Source organism: Cygnus olor, chromosome 6, assembly GCF_009769625.2.
Source record: "Cygnus olor isolate bCygOlo1 chromosome 6, bCygOlo1.pri.v2, whole genome shotgun sequence".
In the NCBI taxonomy this organism is placed as follows: Eukaryota; Metazoa; Chordata; class Aves; order Anseriformes; family Anatidae; genus Cygnus; species Cygnus olor.
Window position 1 is genome coordinate 28,686,753 of NC_049174.1, and position 19,742 is coordinate 28,706,494.

At 39.9% G+C, this 19,742-nt stretch overlaps 4 long non-coding RNA genes across 5 annotated transcripts in view; 1 reads left to right on the forward strand and 3 right to left on the reverse strand.

Annotated features, from left to right (window-relative positions):
* Positions 1-728: 728 nt before the first annotated feature.
* Positions 729-5,456, reverse strand: LOC121072481. 2 transcript variants are annotated; one of them, XR_005821253.1, is made up of 6 exons: positions 4,583-5,456; positions 4,294-4,430; positions 4,035-4,134; positions 3,083-3,939; positions 2,453-2,657; positions 729-802 (listed from the first exon to the last, which is right to left on the reverse strand). It is a non-coding gene; the product is annotated as an uncharacterized LOC121072481 (long non-coding RNA). The 2 variants fall into 2 exon arrangements; XR_005821252.1 differs by having other exon boundaries at positions 3,083-4,134.
* LOC121072483 overlaps positions 4,837-19,742 on the forward strand; it is a 36,524-nt gene continuing 21,618 nt past the window's right edge. Inside the window, exon 1 of the long non-coding RNA XR_005821255.1 lies at positions 4,837-5,046. This is a non-coding gene — a long non-coding RNA (uncharacterized LOC121072483). The remainder of the gene's footprint in view (positions 5,047-19,742) is intronic.
* Positions 6,513-7,966, reverse strand: LOC121072484. The gene is made up of 3 exons (XR_005821256.1): positions 7,601-7,966; positions 7,014-7,144; positions 6,513-6,872 (listed from the first exon to the last, which is right to left on the reverse strand). It is a non-coding gene; the product is annotated as an uncharacterized LOC121072484 (long non-coding RNA).
* The window catches only part of LOC121072482, a 96,802-nt gene continuing 85,424 nt past the window's right edge, over positions 8,365-19,742 (reverse strand). Inside the window, exons 4-6 of the long non-coding RNA XR_005821254.1 lie at positions 9,143-9,283; positions 8,783-8,908; positions 8,365-8,566 (exon numbers count right to left, since the gene is read on the reverse strand). This is a non-coding gene — a long non-coding RNA (uncharacterized LOC121072482). The remainder of the gene's footprint in view (positions 8,567-8,782; positions 8,909-9,142; positions 9,284-19,742) is intronic.

Below are 19,742 nucleotides of genomic sequence, written 5' to 3' on the forward strand. Positions count from 1 at the left end.
TTTCCTGCCATGTAGCCAGGGGTTATGCAGTCTGCTCAGTCGAAATTTCCTGAGCCAGACGTTATATACCTATTTCTGCATTAATAGCCGTGGATGGAGGAATGTGTTCAACTGTCTGGGGGTTTTGATCTGGAGGTTTTGACCCATTGCTAATTGCTAATACTTGTAACAGATGCAATTAGCATTCCATGGCTGAGCTCTGCTTTTCCTTAGCTTTTTTACTCCTGTTGCTGAACTGCTCCACTGGGTGCTCTCGTGTAATGGTGAACTCCCTGTCTCAGGCTCTCCTTGGACAGCAGCAGTAGCCACCAACTCTGGGCAAGGAAGACTGCAGGGCTGTGCTTTGGAAGCCTCTGCTTACTGAAAAAAAAAAAAAAATGCAGTCACCAAGTAACAGCACTGGCATGACACCCACATTCACAGGGTGCTAAGGCCCCATTCCGCAGGAGACTACATCAAAACCAGATGAGCTACAGAACAGATCCACACACAGTATTTAGCCCATGCCAGAATGGCTGAGTGCAACCATCCTTCGTAACGCCTGCAAGAGTTTGTTGGTGGCCAGATGTCTCCTATACCCAAGACGGTATTTTTGGAAGATGCTTGTAGGTTGGTGTTGGTTGGTTGGTTGCTTTTGCAGAAGTTCTGCAAGTTAAATCCAGACTGAAACAAGCACTTTTATATGGAAAGAATGAGCACCCCAAATTTGGGGTCAAAAATATACATACCTGGGAACGGTGTGTTGTCTTGAAGGGTGTTAGAGAATCTAAGCCAGAAACCAAACTCCTTCAGCCATCTTCCACTAAAGGACCAAACAGAAATACCATACTTATTTCACTTCATTTTCCCTCTTCCATTCAACATTAGTTGATTCCTTACAAAATACCCAGATATTTTTCACATATTTGTAAGCAGGGTACTTTAGTCCCAGCCCGTCTCTATCAAGCAGATGAGAGAATAACCATTCTATTTTCTGCTTTACAGTCGCTATAAGGAAACTCATAATTCAGCCTTCACGTACAGCAAAGTTCTGATGAAATTTAATGGAATTGTAAGTTCTCTTTATGTACATACTGGGAACTAAAGGCAAAGATGTGAATTCATTTGCTGAGGGACATTTACAATCCCTATCCACAAAATAAAGACATAATGTTTCATGCTTTTTTTTCTTTCTTTTTTTTTTGTGCTTTTTTTTCAGAAGTCTGATGCTTGCTTCTGCAAAATGTGAATAAATAATATGAGAAACATAATTTCTTTTAGACCTCTTGCAATACATAAGGTATATAAAATTTATTATATAATGTTAAGGTACCCAGATTAATTTCCTGAGAAAAGTATACATATTGAAAATTTCTAAGCTGACAAATACTATAGCAATAAGACTAGAAAAAGTTCTTGTTCAGCTCTCAGAATCTGTTTCCAGCTTGGGAATCACAGAGCTGAAATGTTTGATCAGACATGATCACTACAGCCAGGGAATGTATTTTCAGTGGGCAGTTTGCAGTTTCCAGTTAATTTCATGTCATGAAATTGTGTGTTGTGGCTCAAAAGGCTGCATATCACTGCATTTACACTGTGCTTGCTGGGGTGGAGACAGCATTCAGACATGCCACTGATCTTGAGAAAATGGCCTAAATCATGCAAAGATATGCAGAGATATACTCTGCTCGATGTTTAAGCTTAGATAAATGCATAAATCTGTGCCAGATTGTTGCTGGAGGAGTTCCATCAATATAGATTCGTAAACAAATTAACTCTCCTCATCTGGAGGGCCTGGTTTGCCACCACTGCAATTTTTGAACTTTACTGTGTACTGAAATCACAGCAGTGTAAAAATAGAAGAGAATGGTGTTTCAGGCCTAGTTTGCTCTCCTTTCCTATGAAAGTGTATTAATAGGTAATTTGTTTTATCCTTCAAGGCATTCAGGGGCAAGCATGACATAATTCCAAGAAGGATGATAAATTGCCAAAAGATTTGCAAGATATGTTTCTGAAAATTGAAGAAGATGATGTTATTTAATATAGTGTGGTAACCTCATGTTCTATGCTTAGTAGTCATACTTGGGTCTTACCATGGGGGGCGTTCACTACCTCATTATCTATAAGTGTTTCTTTCATGTTAAATTTCTCCTCCACCCACATTCTGAATTCCTAACATATTTCATTAGTACATCATCTCTAATATCATTTAAAGGAAATAAAACATAACACATGATCATTACTTATTCAAAACAGTCACAGTAAGAGAGAGTAGAATTTAGCAAGAATTTAAGTTTTTAAGACATTCAGCTTTTTTTTTTTTCCTGATGGGAATATAATGCTTGAGTGATAGGAGAGCAAAAGGTCTATTTGCTGCACAGTCCAAGCAATGGGTTCTAAGTGAAAAGAGGTGGGAGGTGAAGCTGATGCTAACAAAGTACATCTGGTTGGAACGTGACCCCAGAGCACATACCTCTTGTCTGACATGACAGCAAAAGGAAATCTTCATCTCCATCCTGCTGCTGAGGGAGAGAGTCACAGAGAGATGCGGGCTCTCCTGCCACTGTCTTTGGTGGGAGCACAGGAACACACCACACCTTCCAGACCAAGGCATGTATCCTGGTTGCCTCCACTCCGGATGATCCTCTGCACTCTGGGGCAGTCTCGTTTTGCCTGCACTGAAGACACAAGGGTGAGGTCTCTCCTAGCCCTAGCTTCACACTTGGGTTCCCCTCCTGGACACATGTTCCTTGACAAACCATGGAGCAGAATCCATGTAGAAGCCATCACCAAGGCAGTGTGGACAGCTGGAGAATCAAGAAGCTGGAACAAGTTCACAAGAAAAGGGGCACAGATTGACCAATATGTCTCGGATGATAGTGAGAGCGTGAGTGAGAGCAGAGCCCAGATCTGAAGCACCAGCCAGTGTCTGAGGGGCAATCCCCACAGCAGGGGCTGGCCCCACCAGCAGTGGCAAGGAACAGAGTTTGCAGCTGTGGATGTCCTCATGCTGCGGAGCTGGAAGAAAAGCTTTTATCCAAGGCTATAATAGGCCACTAGCAAAAAGTTCAAATGTAGTGCAGAGATTACCCATGTTACTTACTTGCTGCTGTTTTTCCATGTGTTTATACAGCCCTGCCAAATCAGCCACATTCCAGAGAGGGAGATTTGGAGAAAAGCAGGGATTTAACATCACATTAAGAAGCTACTTACTGAAACAGTGAGATGCCGACTGAAACTTGGCATGAAATAAAACTGACTGCATCTCATTGCCTAAATGCCTACCCTAATAATGGTGTTTATCTGTTGAGTACAACGCAAATTTGAGTTGCAGGAGACAGCAGAGACCTAAAAGTACAGGGTGTTCTGCAGAAAACTCAAGTTATTTTCAATGCTTTAGGTTTGTGAAGTGGTTTGCTGCAGTCGCTGGGATGTAATAGTCCTATTAATGAAGGCCTGAAAAATCTTCCTTTTCCGCTGAGCCACAAAACTTTCTGAAAAGCATAAACAATAATAGCAAGAATGATACACGGTTATATTTATTTTAATTACTATTATTGCTTCAATCATCATTACCATTATTATTTCACTCTACTACTCAGGAACCAAACTGTGACTAAAACTTCATATTTGAAAGTTATCATCCTCTTCAGTATTCTAAAGGTGCCCATTAATGCTGGATTTGGAAGGATGCATATCCCACAATAAAACCCATTCCCAATTGACAGCATCCTGAGATTTAATGTTCCCTCTGACCTTCTGCCCTCCTGGGATCCCCATGTGCTGCAAATGATTTTGTGCTCCAGATTTTCTTCAGCTTCTTCTACATTTGCCAGTATCATTTTGGTTCTTCGAATTTCATCACTGGAGGTTGAGGATGAATTCCACCATGTGATACTCTTCATCCTTTCTCCCATTAGCACATACGTCTTCTAGCAGTATTCCAAGAAAAACTTTTACCTAATAATAATAATAAGAGCATTGTAAGTTTATAGTTTTACTTTTTCAACTTTATCTGATGTGTAGTTCTTATTTTTTTCTCAAAGTCAAACCACCAGCTATTGTGAGCTATTTTCAGCACTGCAAGATGTTCAGTATGCTGCTACAGGAGCAGGGAGGCTGATCACTCATCCAGGTGCTCTTCCAGCCCCACATCTAGCCAGATTAAAAAAAAAAAAAAAAAAAAAAAAAAAAAAAAAAAACAAGAGAGAGAGAGAAGGTAAAAAGCAAAAATTTGGAAACTTCAGAGAACTTCAAACCACTTTTTCACAGCCTCAGCCCAGTTGCCCTTTCCCTCCCAGTTCTACCCCTTACACTGGGCAGAAGTATTGTAGACATGGTCCAAAACAGAGACCGGTCTCCAACTTGTTCCTCTGACTTTCTTCATTTGAGCAGCTCAGTCAAAAATGCCCCTTTCCTGTTTGTTTTCTTGGAAAATATATTGCTACTGCCTACAAAATAAATGCTGATTGATTAAATTTTAGCTAATTTCCGCAGTTAAGAGATGACAACAGCGACAAAAAAGAAACAGCAAAAACAGAACAAAAGTGAGGCTTTAGTAAATTTTGACTGAAGTATTTCACATTGCAGACTTCTGACTCACCCGGTTTCCCCTTGGTGTTTTGAATTTGAACACATTCTCTTTGACTTGCAGGCTTAATTGATCACATTCTGCCCAAGGAAACACCCTCCAGAGTGGATGAGACTGCAAAGTACTAAGCACTTAAATTTAAATACTTGTACTTTTCTCTTCAGGGCAGCATGGACTGTTCATTCCTAAAGAATTCAAACAATTTTCACACAGCCTTCATCATCTTTCAGTAAGTATATTTACAGAATTAAGGGCTGGTCAGAATTAGCCCCTAACAACCTCAATGTACCTTTCATGAGTTAGATATAGTTGCATGCATTTAGCTAAATTACAGTTTAGATTATTATATTTTGTAAACCCAAATTTCTCACAGTTACAGCTGTATCTTCTCTTTTTCATCACCTCCACCGCCTCCCTTGCCTCGTGAGAGATGAAGAAGAAAAAGTGCAACCTTCATCGGTGATTTCATTCTTAAGGTAAGTTGAAATACTGATTTATTTCTGAAGCAGACATCTCTGAAAGAAATGTCACTTGCAACATTTTTGGCTCAGCTTGACTTTAAGTTATGCCCATTTGTCCTACCAGAGAATGGAGTTTGCATGGGCCATGCCCCAGCAGCCATTAGCCAAGGTCTGGTCCTCCAGCAGCAGAAAGCAGCAACTTGAGATGCTTGACAAAAAAAATCTCCTGAAAAAAAATATAATTTTTTAGAATTAGTAGTAACTACATCAGTTTCAAATCAGGCAGCTTGCAAGACCTTTAACTGAACATGATTCTGTGAGAATGCATTTTCTTTACTGAAGGAAAGCTGCTATTTTCTGTTAGGGAAATTTTATGCTGTGTAAAAACATTGTGGGTATGATGAATCAGAAAGAGATTTGATTTCTCCAAGCAAAATGATATTAAAGAAATCATTGCCATTCTCTGTGAGACATTTCCATGTTTTATTTTTAAAAAATTAAAATCAGAAATTCTCTGGGATTTGCTTAGGTTTGGGGTTGGGCTTTTTTGCTTGTTTTGCCATTACATCTTCATATTTGTGCAGAAAACCTGGCTTATTTAACACTGGAAGAGTTTACAATCCAATTTTCTGTCAAAAATAGTTTAGGCAGAATATTTTTCAGTAAGTCTTAGTGAAGAAGTTTTGACATTTTTCCTTTCAAGTTATATGTTTATCATTTGGAGAATTACACTAGTCTTTTCACTGCAGACTCCCTGTAGGTTTAGATAACTCTGCTGAGAGCATAGTCAGCATATAACTCAGAAGACAAGTAAGGAAAAACATTTTTTACAATTACATATTATTTTAAAAAATTTAATGTTTTTTTTTTTTTTTAAATGAACATAAAGCTAATCACAGAAATAGAAAACTTAGGAAAATCTGCTCTCTGCTGCTGCATTTCTTGTTGCAAGAACTTTTGTTTAATTTTATGGAAAGTTTACTGCATTTTGGAAATACCCATGTGTTTCTCTCCATTAAACATAATGTTTATGCAGGTGAAAAATAACTTATTATGTGGGACAACTTTTTACTTGACATGCAAAAAAACATATTCCATTCATAACATATGTCTAGCTCAAGTATAAGGGAAAATGACACATCTCATGTCCTGCTTTGCTTTGTCTTTTTTTCCCCCAGGTACAAAGTAAAGCAACTGTTAGCATAGCTCTGCTCATAAATTCAAAACCCGTCCTCTTTTCTCACACAGAAAAATAAATAAATAAAATAAAGCAAAACTTGTTTCTGCTTCGATTGAAATGTCAAAATTTTCCATGACTTTAATAGGTGCTATAAGGCCCTAAATACATAAATGTGAGCTAATTCTGGGGATTTCAAGCACCAACTTCTCTGCAGAGTGCATTCTCCAGGCTATTCTCCAAAGAGTAACTGCAGATAATAGAAAGTAAATAATGCACACACACTGCCTCCTGCCTACCTTCCTTCCATCAGCACCCTGTGGTCCTGTTACCTCCTAGGGCATGGCAGCTGCATTCAGTCATGTGTTGACCAGGGTACATTTCCCTTTGCTTGCCTGATTTGCACAAGCAAAGGGAGATGTACCCTGGTCAACACATGACTGAATGCAGCTGCCATGCCCTAGGAGGTAACAGGACCACAGGGTGCTGTCCCTCCTTTCCCCTAGGCCTGGGGAAACCATGATGGGAGGCTGGAGCTAGCATGCCCAGTATGTAGGAATGCCTCCCTTGCGTGGTTACCAAATCCTGACGTCCTTCTTGCAAGGCCACAGATACTTCATCCCATCTTTTGAAGAAAGGGTCTCTAAAGCTGTGTTCTCTCCTGCTGTGGAGAAGTGGAAGCCACAACAGACCTTTTTTACTCATCACAAGTCCCACCAAGATACTTTCTCTTTTCTGGTGCCCTTCTCCCAGCCCTTCCCCAGTGACTGCTGAACCTCTGAAGTTCCTTCCCACTTCAGATTACCAAGGTACCTCTGCTGCAATCCTCTGACAACCAATTTCCTAAACGCTCCGTGACATTCAGATGCATTCCCAGATGTAAATATTGATAGCAATCAGTTTCAAATCCAGCCTTTGCCCTGGCAGATCATTAGCCTGTGAATAAAACATGGAGATAGATACCTGGATTTCTGATCAGCAGTAGGTATGTTGATGACTTTCATGTGAGGCACAAATTGTAAGTGTGTCATGACTCATTATCTATAAATCACCGGTTGGATTGTGGTTAACTTCCCGTGGTAACAAAGATAAAACACATTCTCTCTCCCTCATTAGCTGAGCACTGACAAAGCACTGCAGGGATCTTTCTGCTGCACAGAAAACATCTGCCTGGATTCAACTTCAGGAGGTCTCTCACAAAATCGTTTCATCTGAGATGTCTCCAGATGAAGCCACACATTGCAGAGCAAGGTCTGTCACCAGCCCCTGTGCTGGGGCAGCACAGACACCCTCACACAGACACTTCACACTGGTCCAAAATGTCCCAAGCACCAAAAATAAAACTTCCACCACCACCACCATCCCCCATTGGGTCACAAGTGCTTGATTCACAGCTGTCAAAGGAGAATTCAAGTGGGATTTCAAATATGGCTTCATCTTCTTCTGAAGAGGTTTCAGCTTACCCCCGCTCTTAAAAAGGTTGATCCATCTGGGCACTTTTCTCTCTGGCTCCATCAGAGCCTCATCCTTCTGCAGTAAACTACCTGTAAATTTCTACAACACTGTCAATACAGGACAAAACTGCTTGTGTGCTCAATATGCTGGGACCTTGGCTTTTTATCAGCATTTCTTTACAGTTTCTCCTACCATATGACAGGGCAGTAAGAACGTCGAGGCAGGAATTACACATTAGCAGGGGCTTCCAGGAAGGGCTCTGGGATGAACGTAGTGCTGGTCCTTAGCTGACACGCAGAGATAATATTGCTGTACAAGGAGACCTGCACCCTATTTGCATTCATGAATTCACACATTAAACAACCTGAAACCTTCTAAGAGCAATTTCACCCTGAAAATAAATCTTTAGGATAACCACAACTCAGAAAATACACAGAAAAACAAGGACAGATGCTCTTTTTCAGAAAAACAGCAGAGGATTTGAACAATCAAAGAAATGGCTGGAGAAGAGAAGGCTGTGAGGTAAATTTCCCTTGATATTACCATAGCATGCTTGTGATGATGGTGGATCACGATTTTTTTTTTTACAGATAATATCAATGAGTTATTACAAGATTAGTAAGAATGTAACTATATTCTTGTACAAAAAGCAAAAAAAAAAAAAAAAAAAAAAAAAAAGTTATCCAAGGGAAACCTGGGAATCTCCTTACATCTCCTAGTTTTTCCCTATTTTTTGGTACGTTCTATTTCAGTGTTTAATAATATGATGCCTGCTGGACTGATGACCCAAGTTCATGTCTGGTCCCACATTTCAGCACGTCATGTTCCTGACAGTTTCAACAGGCTGCACGAATAACCCCAATTAATCTCTTGAAAGATAAGGAAGAAGAGGGCGTCAGATCCCTGCAAAGTGCAAAAGCAGTCAAAACAATCCTGAAACCTTGAAGGGGATAAACATCAGTCTTTTCATGACCTTGAAACCTGAGAAATCCCCAATACAACTGAAAATTGATATGAGATTTTGCTTTTTAGTCCTCCCAGAAGTGAAAACCCATTTGACAGGTGTCACAACATCCTGACTGCTGCCTCACCCCCAAGGATCACAAGCAATGTACTTACTTGGCAACATCCTGACTGCAGGTGGCAAACCCCACCAAAAGGAAACCCCACACCAACAATCTTGCTCAAGGTCCAGTGTGGAGGGCAAGCAAGGTAACAGCTGGCAGCAGTGCCCCTCAGTTGCATCTGTAGAGAGAAAAACTCACACAGTAACTTGAAGGCTACTAAAATGTGGATAGATCAAACCTGGCAAAATACAGCCACTGTTCATCTAATAACAGCCTTCTCTCTCCGTGAGGTGGTTTTAAAGCATTCATTTTTTTCCCCAATTTTAGATGAAAATAAAAATACCAGGAATCCCACTTTTCCTCATAGAATGGACACACAAAAATTTCATGCAGGTCTAGCAGTAATACTTACTTTCAATTTCAAGAAGAGTTCCAGGGAAATAACTGTCAGTCATATTTATGTCAACTTCTCTACGCTTTTCTTGTTAACTGGACTATCCTCTTGAAGCTTCTCTTCTCCCAGTGCATCCTTCAATCCACCATTGCCACTGAGCTGCCAAGGTATAAAACCAGAAGAAAGTGAGCAATGAAAAGAAAGAAAAAGGAAAAAAAAAAATGGCAAGATGCAATAAGAAAGTCCAGAAGGAGACCACAGAAGTGGGCTTCTACCCTCCTGATTTCTCCTGCAGGCTGCTTATCTACAGGCCCATACTCTATAATGTCTACACAGATCTTACCTTTTCAGAGCTCCCTTCAAAAGGCAAACATATTTCTAATGAGGACAACATTTGACCTTGTGTCAGCTATGCATATCCTTTTTTACTCCTGACTTCTATCTTCCCATAGTGTGACCCACTTTGTTCCTGGCCAGGAACAAAGGATGAAATCAGTATGCTGTTTGTTCTAGAAAGCAGAGTCCTTTGACCAAGAGTTTCAAAAGCCAGTTGACAAAACATTTGGTGTCCAATTTGAGATTTTTTTGCAGCTTTCTCAGAACTCTCTTGGAGAAACCCTCCCTAGGACATAACAGGTGGGCACCCAAAACTCAAATCTTCTGGGAAACTCCTATTTAACTTTTTTCGTCATTTCCTTTGTGTTTTTTTTTTATTTTTTTTTAATTTTTTTTTTTTTGAGGCTCTGAGGTGACTTGTAGAGAGATGACTTTTAACATTACAAATACCAGGAATGATAGAGAGAAACACAGATTTTTACTATTTAAGGAAATCAAAGAGCTAAAGGGATTTCCTGAGTTACTATATTCTCTCTCCCTGACACATGTCCTAAAATCATGAAATCACACTGTGAACAAGCTCCAGTTTCCTGCTCATGATGCTTCTTTCCCCAAATAGTTTTCCATACTACTGAGCAATTTTCCCACTTTCATGATTTCTTGCAGTGTTCCCAGCAAACACAGAAGAGCTCCCTGCTGTGCTTTGTATTTGGTCACCCTTCAAGCTCCATCTCTTCTAGGCACTAGCCACTTTTCTTTCTACATGACTCATTTTACAGCCAGCCCTTTTACTGTTTTGCTTGATTTCCCTCCCACTTGTTACAATTTGACCCTTCTTCTTTTAAAACACACTTTTCCTCCCAAACTGTCTCCAGTTAAGCTAGAGATGGCAGTGGAATAAATTCCTTCTTCCTGCTTGCAATACACAAGACTTTTGTTAACATTACCTCAATACAGCATTTCTCTTCTTTGTGCCTGTCAGCTCCAGTTTATCATCCCCTCTATAAATCCTGCCTCCCTTGTCCTTCTCAGTGGCACTACCACCCCTTTAGGATGATTATGAACTCAGTGGAAGACTACCAACTACTTAAAGGCGATAAAAGAGATATGCTACATTTTATCTTGAGCTCAGAATATGTTGGGGTATCTAATTCTTTATTGGTTTTACTTCCCTCTTTTTTTTCCCCTGCATCTAACAGCTGCTTGCAACAATAGCAATGATAACAACAAAGCAGATGAAAATGTTATTTTGATTTAATGAGCCTCTATTCTGTAAAAGAGTCAACACTTCCCACAAATAACTGCAGTGCTTCCTGTAAGACTATTAGGGAGAGCAGAAAAGTTTGTGATAGTAGCAGTCTTTTCTCAGTCACTGCATGTCCTTTGGGGACTGATGGAAGAACAAAAGGGATGCATTGTTTGACAACTGATAAATCTAGTGCACAGAGTAAAAGACTCTGATAACTTCTATGGTAGCAGAACAGGATCTTTTATCTTAAAACAAAGGCTCTCATTATTTCTCACACGATGACCAAATGTTTTCACAATATACAGTGGTGAACGGTGTTTCACCATTTATGCAGGTGCCAAAGACAAAAAATTCCCTTCGCAAACAGCAGGCCCCAAACAAAGACTGTTGTGTCAGGAGACAGAAATAGTGCTTAGTGAAGGTCTGGAGATCATTCAGAGTGGACAGAATTTGCACAGGAATTATCAGGAGTGCAGGAGGATGATAATTTTAGGGTCAGGAATACATGAGGAGCAAAGACCACCACTCTTTGATTTCCAGAGCTTGCAGGTAGCATCGTAAGCACCAAAGCCATTCCCACAAAAATAAATAGGGGGCAGAAGAAAGCCCAAAGGGCCAGCCCCAGGAAAACCACATCTTTCACACATACAGGCAGTTTGACGATGATGTGTCTCTTTCACATCACTGATAAAACCTGGCTTCTCTAAATGTTAATTCAATGAGATTGAACTCACTCACTGACTAGACATACACATGCACATTTTCATAGACATACACATTTGCACATACAGCTTTCTTAGTTTCATTTGCATATGATGGTGAAAATCTCAAAAAGATATTCAGTTGTAATAAAAACCATTCCCAGCACTGAAGAATCCAGTGTAACCTTCAATAGCTTAGTTTCATGACAGGAAAGCAACTTATTTCTTGTCTGAACATTAAGGGTGAACCCTGCCCCCTGACATCCAGTCAGAGACATTTTAGGCAGTCACAATTTACGCTTTGCCAACAAAGATCCAACGACGGGGCTGCCGCCGCCGCCGCCGCCACCCCACCCTCCCCCGTCTGCCTCCAGGGCTTCGCCCTCTCTTTCTTCTAACGACGCGTCACCGCCCCTGCACGGCTCTAAGAGCCCCAGCGCCCAGCACCGGCAAGGCCGCTGAGAGCAGCCGGGGTTTCCCTCGAAGTAGCGGAAGGCAGCGAAAAGCAGCGCCCCCTTCGGGAGCTCCGGAGCCGTGACGAGACAAGCGGTGTACCTTTCACCACGCTAAATGCGGCCTCCCCTGGAGCCGGACGGACCTGGCAGCCGTTCTCAAGGCCCATCCTGAGCTGGGTCTAATACTTGAGAATAGGATGGGTGGGAATGGCACAAAGCTGTGCCGGGGAGGATCAGACTGCATGTTAGGAAAAATTTCTTTACAGTGGAGGTGGTCAAACACCAGAAAAGGCTTCCAAGTAAGGTGGTTGATGTACCATGACTGTCAGTGTTCAAGAGGCATTTGGACAATGCCCTCGCTAATATTCTTTAACTTTTGGTTAGCCCTGAAATAGGCAGGGTTGTTTGTTTGTTTGTTTGCTTGTTTTTTGTTTGTGTTTTTTTGTTGTTGTTTGGTTTTTGTTTTTTATGAAGGCATGATTTTTACTTTGTTCCCTTGATAACTTAAGATTTATAAAGTAGAATTTTAATGGATGGTTTAGAGAACTAGAAGGGAAGATAAGTAGTTTGAAACACAATAAATAGATGTAAGAACAGGGTGAAGGTGAAATTTGATGGAAGAGAGCCAAAGATACAGGACACATGTAGAAGTTTGTACTTAAAAAAAAAAAAAAAAAAAAAAAAAAAAAAAAAAAAAAACTCTAATCCTGTAAATTAAGATTTCTCCAGTCACCAGAATCAAGCACTGATTTTCTGGGCTTAAGGGTCTTCAATTTCCACCCTTTTTCTGCTAGACAGAAAAAAAAAAAATCATCTTTACCAAACTTTCAAGACATATACGTTCAATTATTTTTGTGTGCTAAAACCTCATTGCTTCATAGTGTCAAGGCAGGCACAGGTCTCCCACAGATGTTGTGCCACAGCTGCCTACCCCATACAGAAATCTCAGGCATCCTACCATCACCCAAAAGAGACTTAAGTGTCTGGCTTAAGGAACTGAACTGACCTCCACCCTGTCTCATATGCAAAAACCTGTCCCTGAAGACTTTTATCTAATGGTCTTAATCTGGAGCTGAATCCTATAGAGGCAAGTTTCAGTTGTTCAAGCATAGGTCTCTAGAGCCATCCACGACATCCACATAGGGCTGCCAGAGGTACCTCAGGACCTATAGGAAAGTCACTGTATTCTGGAGTACAGGTGTAACTCAGGTGGGTTATGCACAACATCACTTAATGTTGTGCAGTGCAGAATAGAAATACCCATTTTAACTACTGTGTGTCCAGGTGATCAGTCAAGTTAAGCTCAATCAGTTTATTGATTAAGTACCTAAAATATATATAGTCAGAGAGACAAAACTTTTGCTTCCAAATCCATAACTTTTGGTTTGGTCTCAGGTGCTGTAGAAGCTTGAAGCAAAGCCAGATAAATATGCAGAAATCACTAACAGCATTTATCTTCATCGTTGATTACACTTAACAAACTTTCCATCACGTCACTTAATTCCCGCCTGCCTTCTTCAGAAGCATAAATTAGAATGTCAGCTACAAGAACACCCTTCAGAAACTTTCCTTCAGAAACAATCAGAAACAGACAGCATTCCTGAAAGAAAAAAAAAAAAAAAAGTGGGGAGGAGGGGCTGGGGAGGAAAAGCAGAAAAGAACACAGAATACAAACCTCATCTATGTTTCTGTGTTTCCTATCAATAAAGATGGGAATCAACAGCTTAATGAATTGTAAAAATATTCAATATTTACTCAAGCTCCAAACCTAACTCGTAAAGCATTATAGAAGTTTGGTTCGTTGCTTGTCCAGTCAGTACTAACCCTTTATCCTAATAAACACACATTCTAAAATCAACATGTAAGTAATAAATGAGCCACCAGAGCTCTGAACAGGTTAGTTTTGATGTCAGAAACAGGCTGTTCATAATCATAGAGCTTTTCATAAGCAAGCTGATTTGCTCCTCAATGGCTTTTCAATTTGTGCTCTTCGTTTATAGCCATCTCAGGCACTATGCAGTATAGACATAGCTATAGAACAAGCTACCTTGTGGTACCATCCCAAGACACATCTCCTACAGTACAACCAACAACCCATTCATATCTTATTGAAGTCAAAGGCAAATTTTTCATTGATGCCTGTATTTATTGCTTTTGCTTCCAGGTTTTCTGTGTTACTTTATCTGCCACAGAGGGATGGTGTTGCGACAACAGATGCTTTCTGAGCTCGTCAGTTAGTGCTGCATATTCCCACTTGAATCCCTGGTTGTTGCTTTTATCCAGTTGTCTGATTTGTGCATTTCTAAGGCATTAATCTATAGCAGCATCAGTTGATCTGGAAATGATTAGAAATGGAACAAACACCCATGTTTTGTATTGACTTTTAAAAGCAATCCTCCTCTTCACACTGAGTGAAGTGACGGTAACCATTGGGCACAGAGCCATGCAGGAGCAGAATTAATCTTTTATGCCACAGGATTATGTCAGATGCCAGTGACCTTTATTAAAGCACCAACGTATGGGAAATATGACCTCAGAGGAGAGATTGAAAGAAGTAGCACTGTTTAATCTAGAGAGTAATGAGATACATGACAACAACATTCAAATATGTAAAAGATAACTTCAGCGAGCAATCTGTTCTCCATAAGCCACTTGAGAGATGACAGGAAATATTGAGCTTAAAGGGCAACAAGGGAGGTTTAGACTGCATGTTGGGAAAGTTCTCCTCAGTGTAAGGATAGAGAAGCACTGGGAAGCTGGGGAAAATTGCCCACAGAGGTTGCCTGTCCAACCTATCAGAGAAGCATTTCCCAAGAACGGTTCATGTCAAACCACTCATGTTTGAGGGCAGCCCACAAGACTGGATGGCCAAGAGAAAGTTTGTCCAATACCGTCTTCTAGATTTCTAGGACGATGTGGTACAAAGGCAGGGAGGAGAGGATAGCAGATCTGTAACATCTTAGTATTCATGTGAAACCCTTGTTCCAGACGTTCCCCATGGAGAAGGCTGAGGCTATACATATGTACCTACTTGTCATTCCTCCCTCTGGATGGACAGGACAAGTGCAGTTGGAGAACAAGATCCACTGCCAAACTCCACTGACTTGGACATAGATTTACATTGCGGTCTAGTGCCAGACCTAAGTTACAAGTTAGACTTGAACTTTATTAACAAAGAAATAATTGAGGAGCAATTTGGCGTATATGTTAATAGGGAGGGTATGTCTTTAAAGAAAATATCATCTAAGATTTTTGTGGTGGGTTTCTTAGTCCTGTTGCATTTTGCCATGCAGCTGGCACATGTGATCTTAGCCAGGAAACTGCTGAATGTTGGCAAATTCACAGCAGAAGATAAGCTCTACCCCAGCAAATGTTTCATGTTATCTAGGTTTATCTTTCTTCCTGAACATCCTTAGTAAACAAAGAGGGACAGAATATAGATTCTTTGTCAAATGCTTAAATCCAGTTCCTGTCACTTTCCTACCGGACTTCCCCTTGGAAGAAAACAATAAGCAAACTTTTGTTATTGATATTGCTGAGCTGGATCTGAATCAAGCAGGTGCCCTGGTGACATTTGAGTAGCAGTGATTTTTGTTGTTGTTTTTGAGTATGACTTTGAAGCAGCAAGATTCAGTGCTCCACATCTCTTATTGATTTTGGCTGCTGAATGTTTTATGACAAGGAGTTGCCCTGCATGAATTCTGAATAGGAGATCAATAGGCTGCTTAGGATGTCATGCTGTGTTTAGGTAACTGACGCACTTCCTCTTCATTGCCACCACCCCGCTAACCCTTTCCCCTCAACATCCCATTCAAACTTGTCTATTTTCCATGTGCATCCTCTGAATGGTCTCACCTGAGGTGTTATAACCTTTCTGATGCGCATTCTGATAGATTGGACACTCAATTGGCCTGTGACATTTCCTATTAGCAATATAATTAGCACCAGGGCACAGTCTGCAGGGAGGAAAAAAGTGAGTTCAGAAAGAACCTGCTTTCCTTCTGTCTTTGAAGTTTCCATCCCAAGAATGCTTTCCTAGAAAATAAATCATATGCATAAACAGTACTGTGTTTCTTCTCTTTTCAGAGGCATATAGGTTTATGTATCATCTTTATTTGGTAATATTGTTACTGATTTCACTGGACTACATTAGTCTAAAATAATGTTTTTCTGAGCTTCTAGAAACAGCTATGCCGTTTCTCATGTTTAGTACCCTCAGCTGTTCTGGGACTGGGCACAGAAGTGCTGTAACCCATATGGAGAACTCCATCCTCTGGGAATTGGAGGTCTAGTTCCTTCACACCTGCCCATCCATCTCTGAACTCAGAAGATGGTCAGTGCAATGGCAAAAGAGACATGAAAGGAGTGTCAGAGATGAGGAGGAGGCACCTTCTCTGAGAATTGGATATAGATCAACTCATTTCATGAAACCAACACATCGTACAGTCAGTGCTTGATGTAACTCACTGCAAAAAGCATTCACCACAACAAAACAGTACTAGTCCCAAAATTTTCTCGGCCATGCCATAGCTCTAAGGAAGCAGCAGGCAAGGGCAGCTGTGGCTCCTGGAGGTCTGGGATGAGCAAAATACCACCCCACACACCCCCTCCAGTGACAAGAAAAGTTGTAAACCTGCATTTCTAGTGCTTTCCTACATTGCTTTTTGCCATCTTTGGTATTTCCTCTTCTCATAAGCCAGCTCAACCACACTCCTTTATTCTCCAGAGAAGCAAAATTCAATTCTGAGTCACTGCCTTGAGTCAGTTCAGATACAGCAATTGCCCGTCAGATTAGATTTTAAGGGAGAAACACTTATAACTCCCACCACTGAACTCTTCAGTTCCCTCCTGTTTCTCAAAAGGACACATTTGGTTCAAAAGCTACATCTGAATTTATGAGCAATGAATAAATATACAAATGAACTTTTTAAAAGTATCAGTTCCAAAAACTCTTGTTCTATTCTGTTACTATATTTATAGTGGAGAAGGGATTAAGCAATATAGCTCAGTTCCTATCCCAAATGGCTGTCTAGGGTCTAGATACTAGTGAACTTAATCCAAGAACTATTAATGAAGCAACCAAGAAGTCATTTTAGGGACTTTTCTGTTAATTAGCTCCTTCAAAATAAAGGGAAAAAAAAAAAAAAAGAAAAAGAAAAAAAGAACATGAATCTCAGGAAGAAGGAATCCGTCAGACAAACACATCAGAATACGCATCTAAGTATATCTGTTCTGTGCCATTTCCAAGAGTAATAATTAGTCAACTGTCATTAACTGCAGCTGCAAATTCCCTCCTTCACTCTGTTGTCAATTGATCATCTTCTTTTTCCCAAAAGGAAACAGAGTAAGGAAAGGAGATAGTTCCAAATGATTCCTATAGGACATGTTTATACTTTCCCAGGAGTAGCACCATTAAAGCTTTTATATAATGGAATATTACATAAATGATTATACTGACATAAGACAGTACATATCAACAGGCATATACAATCATTTTCAAATCTCTCCCCAAAACAGGTCTTAGTTTTCCAGCCAGGCTGTACAAAAAAATAAATAAATAAATAAATTGAAAATTGTCATCATCTGCCCCAATCTTATGGGCAGAATAGAAACAGCAAAACTAAAATCAGGCAAGATTTTGTGTTCAGTTAAATATTTACCCTTTATGAAAAAATGTTGACTTCCTTTAAAAATATTTTTCTTTTAAAAACGTCTTGAATTTTCCATGTACTAAAACTACAAGATTTTGTTCTTTGTGACTACCAAAAGCAAAATTTTTTGAGGGTTTCATCTGTGAAAAAATAAGAACATTAAAGAACATTTTTATTTTTTTCTCATTTGACCTTTTACCTTTAAAATCTCATATTCTCAAACAGTTTTATTTCCAGTAATCTCGATAATTTCCCTTTTTATCAGCCATTCCTGTTCCATCAAGAAGTGGGTGCTTGGGCCCTGGAGAAATCTGTGCTGAAGCTGGCTGAAGAAAAGGCAGCATGGCAAAGGCATCTCAAGAAAAAGTAAGAACCAGGACTGTTGACCATGTCTGTCACTCTCTGGATATGAAAGAGACAGTGCAAAGGACTCATCCCTTCAGTTGTGAGGAAGAAATAGCATCAGTTCCAACTACCATAATACTCCAGCTAAACCCAGACCATGGGCAATGCATACAGAGCTTTTCAGGTATGGAGTCTAAAAAGATTACCAAAAGCTTTTAGCAGCACATTAAAAACTGCACATGTACCTTTTACTTTAACCAATGGGAGATGTTTCATGAGAACTTCATAGCATTTCCATCCCTTTTTACTACACTTTAGTGTTTGCTTGTTTATCAGGAAGGCACATTAGCTGATTTTGGGAAGGGAAGGAGGACAGACACTGGTGGTGCAGAGCCCCTGAGAGCTCAGGAGTAACTTGCAGTGGCCTCAACGTGGTTCTTCACTCTTTTACAGCAATCATGCTGAAGTCCCACATATGCTTTGTAAGAGTACTCACTTCAACTAAAAAAGTTTTATATTCACTTAAATTTCTTAACATAGCTTGAGTGTTCCTCCATTATTTCTGTGATGAACACACACAATGCATTTGTTAGGCAACAGATGTAGAATGAGAGCGTGCTTCAGAGTCTCCACTGTTTTTTCTGCTCTTCAGACTAATACCTTTTGCTAGCATTAATGCTTTAAGCTCGGTGTAATCAAAACTAATGGGAACTGGCAGAGAGTGTACAGAAGATACCCCCCAGATCAAGAAGCATAAACTAAGCATAAACTCCAAACTCTTCTCCTTACATGTTAATTGTCCTCAAGTGTAATAAAGCATTTTCTGAGCTAACTGATTCCCTGATGAAATCTTTTAAAGTCGTCTCTTTGTAAAGAAGCTAAACTGTCTCTGATGGGTATAATTGAAATGGAGCCTGTTCTCCCCTTCTCTACAGAGATTTGACCAATCGCTCTCCTAGAGATAGGAATGGCCTCACACAGCAATTCTGCTCTCCTGCACAGAGCTCTCAGAGATGCTTTGATATTCTTTGATATTACTCTAAGTCTCAAAATCATCCATGCTTTTAATCTCTCTTCAGGGACTTTCTACAGACCTGAATATAAAGAGCAACTGATATATTCAGGCAGATATTTACAGTGTCATAATTTACAGCAGGTCTGAGACTTCCCAAACTTTCTCTTGGAGCTGAAAGACCTGCATCTATGACTGTTAATGGGAACCAGTTGTCTCAGTACCCCACAGAGCTTTGCAGATAATCACTGGAGTCCATTGACTTCTAGGAATTCCCTGCTCTTTTCCTTTCTCTCTCTATTTGTTACCATCTCAAACAAGTTGAAATGATGGAACATATGTCTTTTCACCGCAAAATGCTTTTCAAATGATATAGAAAAAATCTATCCATGTAGAAATGTGTTTACTTAACTGAATTTTTAAATTTCCTTTTCAGAAATATATATTTTTTTTGAAATTTGGAAATTTTTTTGCATTTTACGTAATGTAACAAATGGCCAATATATCTCCTTGAATCTTTTAAAAAATGGCAGAAAATTGTGAGAGCGACCACTGTTACCCGAAGAGAACTTTGACAAATACAAATCCCTTAGTTTACAGGTTTGGGAAAACTGTTTCATGTTTTCCTCTCCCTTAGAAAAATTTAAAAATCTCTTTGCCATCTTTAACACTAGAAATTATTTCAGTCATAATTTATATGGAAAAATCCTTTACTATTGGTGAAAAAAATAAAAGACACAACTTTTTCAGCTGCAAACCAAGTCAACTAGTATTGACAAAAGCACAAGAAAGAACATACGAGACACATAAATTTTCCCTGAAAGCAAGTATCTTCATTTCAGAGTCTCAGAAAGAAGGTTCCTGCCAAA